Consider the following 9578-nt stretch of genomic DNA (forward strand, 5'->3'; position numbering starts at 1 on the left):
AGTGACAGCAGTTGTTATTTCACTTAGGAGGTCGTTTCATGAAGCACAGTGGAGTCCCTGAACAGCATCATCAGCATCGTCACCTGGAAACTTGCTGGGGATGCAAACATTCCAGTCCCACCTGGGATCTGCCTCATCAAAAACCATACGAGGGGCAGTCCTCCGTATGATACTGGTGCACCTCGAAGATGGGAACACTGACACGGTGATCAGTATTGTGGACTCTGAAGCAAGACTGCCTAAATTTAAACCCTAGCTCTACCAACTCACTGTCTGGTTACTTTTTATGCCTCGGTTTCCTCACCTAAAAGAACTGGAGTAATAATAGTATTAACAATAGGGTTGTGATGAATTAAGTCACATGTGTGTGTGCTCAGTTGTTCAGTCATGTCTGACTCTACGACCTCACGGACTGTAGCCTGTCAGGCTCCTCCCTGCCTGGGATTCTCCAGGCAAGAGTACTGGAGTGGGTTGCCATTTCCTTCTCCAGGGGATCTTCCCAACCCAGGGATTGAACCTGAGTCTCTTGAGTCTCCTGCATTGGCAGATGGATTATTTACCACTGAACCAGGAAAGCCCTGTTAATTCACACAAAGTGTAAATTTAAAACAGTACTCACCTCATAATAAGCACTCCATAGATGTAGGGTATTATGAGTCTGCTCATCTGAAAATGCTCTTGATCTCTCCATATCCCAGAGATCTGCTTCTGGGAATCCTTGAGCAGAGTAAAGTATCTCAACGAAGCACATCGGGCTGAGAAGGAAGTAGCAGGGCTGTCTAGGCGTCCAGGCAGGGTCAGCACACAGCGAGGCAGCCAGGAGAGCGTGGTCAGTCCCCAGGCGCAGGCACTGAGGGGGAGTTAGGGGTGCAAGGTGTTTATGTGACATCAAGCATGTGAGAGGGAGGGGGCATGTCTATGCTGCTTCTGTTGCTAAAACAGAACACAAGACACTGGGTGGCTTATGAACAGCAGACATTCATTTCTTACGGTTCTGGAGACTGGAAGTCCAAGGTCAAGCTGCCAACAGATTCATTGCCTGGGGAAAATCCCCTTCCTTGTTCATACATGGCCGTCGTCTCCCTGTGTCTTCACATGGTGGCAGAGATGGGGGAGCTCTCTGGGGTCTCTTTTATGAGAGCACTAATCCCATTCCTGAGGAGTTTGCCCTCGACCCAAAACTTCCCAAAGGCCCACCTCCTAAGACCACCCCTCTGGGAATGAGGTTTCAACATATGAATGGAGGGAGGGGGACACAAACAGTCCATAACAAAGGAAGCCGGCAGGGGCAGAGGAAGGTGTGAACCGTGATGAAGATCCAGTGAATCTTATTTAAATTAATTGTGATTGGAGTATAGTTGCTTTGCAGTGTTGCATTAGTTTCTTCTGCACAGCAAAGTGAATCAGCTATACACATACATGTATCCTCTCTTTTTTGGATTTCCTTTGGCTGACTTGCCAGGGGGCTCCAACTCATGGACCGTCCCTCACAGTGTCTCTGGCTGGTCAAAATGGTCACTAAGGGCAGGATATCCAAGGAAAGCCATAGTCCTCAGGCCAGACAGGCTCTGCGACAGACTACATGAGCTGGCTGCTGGGCAGCAAGTCCTTCCTTCGAGGAAGATCTGGACATCCCACTCCCTGTCCACCATGGTCAATATCTGGAGATTCAAAGTGAATGGAGAGACAGAACTGAGAACCAGGGATGCGATGAGTAAAAATAGATTCAACTCAAGTGCTTTTCTGCCTTCTAGCAACTAAACCATACCTAGACCATTGTGTTCAGTTCTGGGAGCTATATGTAGGGGGGTTGGCATTCAAAAGCCAAGATACTTGCCCTGCTTTCCATCCTGGTACTCTTGAGGAACATCAGATAGTTCATTGTGAATGCAGATTACTGTGGCAGTCATTCTCAACATCCTTTTGGAGAATGTACCTCCTAAAAGGCCATTTCAGAATGCTAGGGGCATCTTTAGGGCTGGACAAGGCCCCTTGGATGATTCTAATATACCTCCAAAGAGCACCACCCCCCATTTGGGAATCCTGAGTCCAAAGGAACTCAGAAATCTCATCATATGAAAGAAGATTGAGGGAATTATAGTGTTTAGCCTTGAAAAAGACAGTGGATCTCAGATGAAATGGATAAGTTAGCAAGGCTTCTCGAAACTAAATATTGTATGGATTCTCTTATATAGAAAGAATAGTCAGGCATAGTATTGGTTAAAATTTTTTTTTACTATAATGTTGGCAAAATGCATAAGCCATAAACCATGTATGCAATTGCCTATGAAAGAAAGTGAAATTGTTAGTCACTCAGTTGTGTCTGAGGAGAAGGCAATGGCAACCCACTCCAGTGTTCTTGCCTGGAGAATCCCAGAGACGGAGGAGCCTGGTGGGCTGCCATCTATGGGGTCACTAAGAGTTGGACATGATTGAAGCGACTTAGCAGCAGCAGCAGTTGTTTCTGACTCATTGCAACTCTACGGACTATAGCTTATCAGGCTCCTCTGTCCATGCGATTCTCCAGGCAAGAATACTGGGGTGGGTAGCCATGCAATTACCTAACAAATATATTAATAAATCAAAATGTTTACTGATTAAATACAGAAAATCCAGTAAAAACCAACAAATCAACAAATAAATCGAGCAAACATTAATTTAATGTGATGCTGATAGAGTGTTAGTGGAACTACTAAAAGTCACGTTAGCAGTATGATTATATTATGGTACTGATGCCGTAAAGGCGTTGTTTTTAAAGCTGGCATGCTATCATGTGCCACGAGATCATAGTTTTACCACTTTTTATTCAAACTACTGCGAAACCTTTAATTATATACCCTGCTGCAATGCTATCTGGCATTTATTTAGCTCAAATGCATCACTTCTGATTTGTCTGCTCTGGTTTCCTTTGCCTGTGGTACAGACCATTGGCTGATTCTTTTCTTCCGAGTATCCCTTCTTTTACATAACTCTCCTTGCCCACCTCCACACAAGGATAAGCAGCAAAGCTCAGTGACTCAGCCTTCAAAGGAGAGCCCATGTGATCTGGATTTCGATCCTAGTACTCAACTTTCTGGCCCTATGGACGGAAAATGACCCAAGCAGGTTAGAGCCCTACCCAGTATCACTGTCGTTTAGTTGCTAAATTATTACCAACTCTTTTTCGACCCCATGGACTGTAGCCCACCAGGCTCCTCTGTCCCTGGGATTTCCCAGGCAAGAATACCAGAGTGAGTAGCCGTTCCCTTCTCCAGGCAATCTTCGTGACCCAGGGATCAAACCCACATCTCCTGCATTGCAAGTGGAGTCTTTACCACTGAGCCACCTGGGAAACCCCACCCTGGTATCATACATGGATACCAAAGGGACAGGCTCTTTCCTTCTTCTGAGGTGGCTTCTGGTGGCTGTGATAAGTCTTCTGCTATTTTTTTTAAAAAAGTATTGGAGTATAATTGATTTAACAATGTGTTTAATTTCTGCTATACAGCAAAATGGCTCAGTTATACACACACACACACACACACACACACACACACACACACACACTCTTAGCTGCAGTCATAAATCCAAAGGCAAATCCAGGCACTAATGTTGCACATGTATGTGTGCATTCATGCTAAATCAGTCAGTCATGTCCAGCTCTTTGTGATCCCGTGGACTGTAGCCCACTAGGCTCCTCTGTCCCTGGGATTATCCCAGCAAGGATCCTGGAGTGGGTTGCATTTCCTTCTCCAGGGATCTTCCTGACCTAGGGATCAGACCCATGTCTCCTGCACTGGCCAGGGATTTCTTTACCATTGAACCACCTGGGAAGCTGGTGATATTTAAGATGACCTTTCAGATGGTCCAGAATATGCAGAGCTCACAAATATGGTTCTGATAACTGTGCTGTGAAAGCATGTGCAAACACCAACAAATACACGTACACACAAAAGCCCTAAAGAGAGCTCAGAGCCCTCAGACTCTAACTATACTCCTGGTTTGAGAAATCCTGAGCTAGAAGGAGGAGAACACACTGTGCCTGGGGTTCTGATGAAAACATTCAATCACACTCATCCAGATGTCAAGATAATCATGGTCCACGCACTTACACCTTGTCGCTCCCCCGAACCCCCTTAGCTCATTCTCAAGTATAAATGCTTCCAATTTAGAACATTCAGTTTAGGAGAATTCTGGTCATATCAAGCTAGATAGATCTCAAAAGTTCACTTTATAAGATGGTAAAGTTATTTGCAATTGTAGGTGGATTTGGATTAAGAAAATACATTTTTTCTTTTTCAAGGGCAAGAAGACAAAAGTTATGTTCTGTAAGAAATGTCTCTGTGTTATAATTTTAGGATTTTAAAAGTTGCTTTAGTGCCTTCTGTCTGGGTAGGAAGCGCTTTCTAAGAATAAACTGCAGGTTTAAGCCAAAGTTGGACAAGACTGGCAGAAAATTAATAATCTGTAACTTTCCCTTTGACATAACCTTAAAGTCAGTTTGGAGGAATTTTAGGTTAGCACTAGTGTACCTTTAATATTAGTCTGAAATCTAAAGTTCAGTTATTTGTGGAAATAAGATATTTCTAAGTATAGAGTTTACAAGAGTGGAAGCTATTAACCTAGTCAATCCTGGCCCAATTCTAACTTGAGGATATATTTGGAAGGAAAAGGTCAATGTAGTAGCAGTAAATGCCACTTGGAGTTAGAAAACCACAATTATATTTCTCTCCCACCTCACATGACTGTGGACAAGTCAGCTAAATTCTTAAACTAGTTATTTCAAAGTGGGGTTATTTATATGTCCTTGGGATAATGTTTTGGGGTGAGGAAGAACAATATCAGTATCTCTAGTTAGATCCAATTCCATTTCATCATTTGAAAGTTTACTATGTGTGGTGTGTTTTATAAAATACATTAACTTTAATAAGTAGAAGATGAACATGATTCAGAAATATACATATACATACCCATTTTTATTAAGATTGTGAAATAAAAAAATATTTAGAAACTATAGTCCTAGCCTCAATTTCTTCCTTTGTAAATTAAGGGTGTTTCATTAAGGATCCTTAATATTTGGAAAAAATACACACATCAGTTCAGTTCAGTTGCTCAGTCATGTCCGACTTTTTGTGACCCCATGAGTTGGAGCATGCCAGGCCTCCCTGTCCATCACCAACTCCCGGAGTTCACTCAGACTCACGTCCATCGAGTCGGTGATGCCATCCAGCCATCTCATCCTCTGTTGTCCCCTTCTCCTCCTGCCCCCAATCCCTCCCAGCATCAGAGTCTTTTCCAATGAGTCAACTCTTCGCATGAGGTGGCCAAAGTACTGGAGTTTCAGCTTTAGCATCATTCCTTCCAAAGAAATCCTAGGACCTGTCTCCTTTAGGATGGACTGGTTGGATCTCCTTGCAGACCAAGGGACTCTCAAGAGTCTTCTCCAACACCACAGTTCAAAAGCATCAATTCTTCAGCGCTCAGCTTTCTTCACAGTCCAACTCTCACATCCATGCATGACCACAGGAAAAACCATAGCCTTGACTAGACGTACCTTTGTTGGCAAAATAATACACACATACATAGTCATATAATAGTATATTTATAAATACACTTATATATTCTACTCTTTTTTCTTTTTTAAAATTTTTGCCTGTGTTGAGTCTACATTGCTGTATGTGGGCTTTTTCCAGTTATGGTACACAGGCTTCTCATTGCATGGGTGTCTCTTTCCGCGGAGCACAATCTCTAGGCGTGCAGGCTCAGTAGTGGTGGCACACGGGCTTAGTTGCCCTGTGCATGTGGAATCTTCTTGGATCAGGACAAATCCATGTCCCCTGCATTGGCAGGCAGATTTCTTGACCACTGGACCACCAGGGAAGCCTTATATTCTACTCTTTCAATTAGCGACAGAACCAGGGATTCTGTGATCATAAGAATATAATGAACCACATAACCGAAGTTTCTTTATGGCTCACCCACAACCATATTCTTACCAGCAAAAACTGATTTTACTTCACAATTTTGTAGCTGACAAGAAATATGATAACTTTAAGATGAAGCTATTGATTCTGAAATTAAAAAACAAGTGAAGCAGCATTACGTTTTATATTTATTTTTTCTCACTTGAAAGGCTAAAACCCAGGACTTCTTCATGTGTCTGAACTTCCTAGATTTCAGTATTTTGAGAAAATAGTTTCCAAATGATGAAAAAAATTTGCCCCTGTGCTTTCAGTTAAGCCCAGGCCTAAGGAAATATACTCATTTTTTGTGCTTTTGATAAATTCAGTGAACTAATTTAATTCTACTTCTTCCTACACTTTTAAACTTGAACTGAAAATTTTGATTGCTCAGACTTGCTTGTGTACTCTTATCCACATGGCAAGAGGCCCTGGTACAACAGACAACTTAGAAACATAAAGTTGACCTACACCAAACACCCAATAAACTGTATATAGATTAAAGGTGAAGCCATAAAAGTATTAGTATTTGACTATGCAAGAATTTTGCAGTTTTCTTTAAAATGTTCTGACAAGTCAATTGGGAAAATGAGCAAAATACTAAACAATTCCCCAAAGAAGCAATAATAAGTGATATTTTATGAGATATGAAAATGTTCAATCTCATGGTAATTAAAGAAACAAAAATTAAAACAAGATTCTATATTTGCCAATATAAATAGCCAATTTTAAGAAGCTCTGACTTATCCAAAGTTGGTCAAGGGGAGTAAAAGCTATCTCACATATCTCAGGCAAAAGTATCTGTGTTATATTGTTAATATCCCTTGATGAAACCTTAGAAATACCTAACACAATTTTATGTATATACCTTTGATTCAGCTACTTTGTCTTTAAAACTTTATTTTAATCAGGACATCGTAAATGCACACAAAAATTTATCTACATGTATGCTCATACCAATATATTGAATAAAATTAGCTACCATTGATTCTTGGAGAAGGAAATGGCAACCCACTCCAGTATTCTTGCCAGGAGAATCCCTGGTGGGCTACAGTCCATGGGGTCACAAAGATTTGGACACGACTAAGTGACCAAAGAAACAAACCGAGCATTCATTCAGGACTTACCACGTGCCCGAGTGTTATGCTAAGACTTTTATATACATCATCTCATTTGAGCCTTGTAAAAACTTCGTGAGGTGCTCTGTATAACTTGCATTTGACAAGAGAACACTTAGTTTTCAAGGTTAAGTGAGTTAGCTAAGAATGCGCCAGTAGTGAGTATGCAAATTCAAGCCATGAATCTCAAGAGCCTGACATAACAACAAAGAACAACTGAAACAGGGACTTTGCTAAAGGAATTATGGCATATCCAGCGAGGGAAGACTAGGAAGCACTGACAAATGATAATGCAAGAAAGCAACTGGGAACATTGGAAAAACATTCACAGTGTGTTATAAATGTGTTACAATGTGAAAAAGGATGATTCAAAATAATAGACACTCTGTAACCTTGTTGCTGTGCTCATTCATGCTCTACTCTTTGGGGCCCCATGGACTGTAGCCTACCAGGCTCCTCAGCCGATGGAATTTTTCAGGCAAGAATACTGGAGTGGGCTGCCACTCCCTTCTCCAGAGGATCTTCCCTTCGCAGGGATGGAACCCACATCTTTTGTGTCTCCTGCATTGGCAGATGGATTCTTTACCACTAGCACCCCCTGGGAAGTGTTGCTAAAACATGCAATAAAATGCTATGTTCTGGCTCCAGATGTGGGTTTATAGGCAATGTTACTATTTTCTGTATTGCTGCTGCTGCTAAGTCACATCAGTCATGTCTGACTCTGTGCGACCCCATAGACGGCAGCCCACCAGCCTCCCCCGTCCCTGGGATTCTCCAGGCAAGAATACTGGAGTGGGTAGCCATTTCCTTCTCCAGTGCATGAAAGTGAAAGGTGAAAGTGAAGTTGCTCAGTCATGTCCGACTCTTCGCAACCCCATGGACTGCAGCCTACCAGGCTCCTCCGTCCATAAGATTTTCCAGGCAAGAGTACTGGAGTGGAGTGCCATTGCCTTCTCCAATTTCCTGTACAGTTTTCTTTATTTCACATTTGCTACAATTATACTTTGGCTTTTCCAGGCTCCTCCCTCCAAGGGATTCTCCAGGCAAAAGTACTGGAGTGGGTTGCCATTTCCTTCTCCAGAAGATCTTCCCAACCCAGGGATCGAACCTGGGTCTCCTGCATTCCAGGCAGACGCTTTAACCTCTGAGCCACCAGGGAAGCCCTTTTATAATTAGATACAGTGTTACTAAAAATAAGTTGAATGAATTTGTAAATAAAGTACAAAGAGCATTTATCCCCACGGGCTTTCTCCTGGGATACCTTCTAGAGTGGCACATACTAATACAAAATGTGGAATGCTGAAGTTCAAAATCTTCATACCCAGACTTTTCTTCATATTTGACTTGTGCCTTTTTAAAGGGATACACAAATCTTTCTTGGCTTCTTAAAAATGTGTATAATTTTTTTGTTATTTGAGAAGAAATAGATACACATCCTAAAAGTAAAATTTTGACAGAAGGAGGCAAAATCAGGTTAGAAAGTGTCCCTTCAATCTCACCACTGATCCATCTGTTTTCACTTCTCTGGTTGGTTACCTGCACAGCCGAGATAATATGCCCCTGTATCTTTAAAGCATTTTACCACCTTCAAATAGGTGATAATTCTTTTGATTCTCTAATGTGAAAAATGAGGAAAATGGCTTATCCAAAACAACCCATGCTTTGTAATCTTAGTTTTTGTAAAATATACAACACAATTTTCATAAGCGCTATCTCCAGATGTGGAAATTTTACTTTTTCTTTGGATATTGCTCTCTATTTCCATTTTTTTTCTATGATAACCAGGCCCAGACAGTTTTATAGGTATATTTCCAAACTAGAAAAACTATAGTTGATGTTGAAGAAGTTATTGTAAGTTATCTGAGCTGAACTGCATAAAAACACACAAAAAAACCAATTCCCCACCCCCTCCCATCTATCTATCTATCTGGCACCAAAACTGCCACAAATTAAAATAGAAACACAATTACTATAGAAATAAAATAGAATAGAAATACACAAAATAAAATAGACACACAATTCATCATATTGATATATCAAGTAGATTTTAAAAAACAGGATGTTGAATATTTTAACATATTAATATAACTAATTATATATATTTGAGGTAAAAGCCTGAATACTTAATGACTGATGAACATTGGCTAATCAACAGAGAAGCCAGTCCAGTCGACATGATGCCAGCTAGGACGTCTTCACCAGGTAGGCCAATTAGAATTCTGGTTTGAGTTTGGCTATAGGTTTAGAGGGGCTTCCCCGGTGGCTCAGACGGTAATCTGCCTGCAATGCGGGAGAGCTGAGTTTGATCCCTGGGTAGGGAAGGTCCCCTGGAGAAGAGCATGGCAACCCACTGCAATATTCCTCTCTGGAGAATTTCATGGACAGAGGAGCCTGGTGGGTTACAGTCCAGGGGGTTGCAAAGAGTTGGACACCACTGAGTGACTAAGCACACACAGGCCTAGAAACAGTGAAGGGTGGTGGAGGTAGTCCCTAGGGAGTTCACCATTCCTCTCTTCAAGGC

General features: G+C 41.7%; 1 non-coding gene across 1 annotated transcript; it reads right to left on the reverse strand.

Moving 5' to 3' along the window:
* Positions 1-8144: 8144 nt before the first annotated feature.
* TRNAS-GGA (transfer RNA serine (anticodon GGA)) lies at positions 8145-8216 on the reverse strand. The gene has a single exon. It is a non-coding gene; the product is annotated as a tRNA-Ser (tRNA).
* Positions 8217-9578: the final 1362 nt, after the last annotated feature.

Source organism: Capricornis sumatraensis, chromosome 10 (genome assembly GCF_032405125.1).
Source record: "Capricornis sumatraensis isolate serow.1 chromosome 10, serow.2, whole genome shotgun sequence".
In the NCBI taxonomy this organism is placed as follows: Eukaryota; Metazoa; Chordata; class Mammalia; order Artiodactyla; family Bovidae; genus Capricornis; species Capricornis sumatraensis.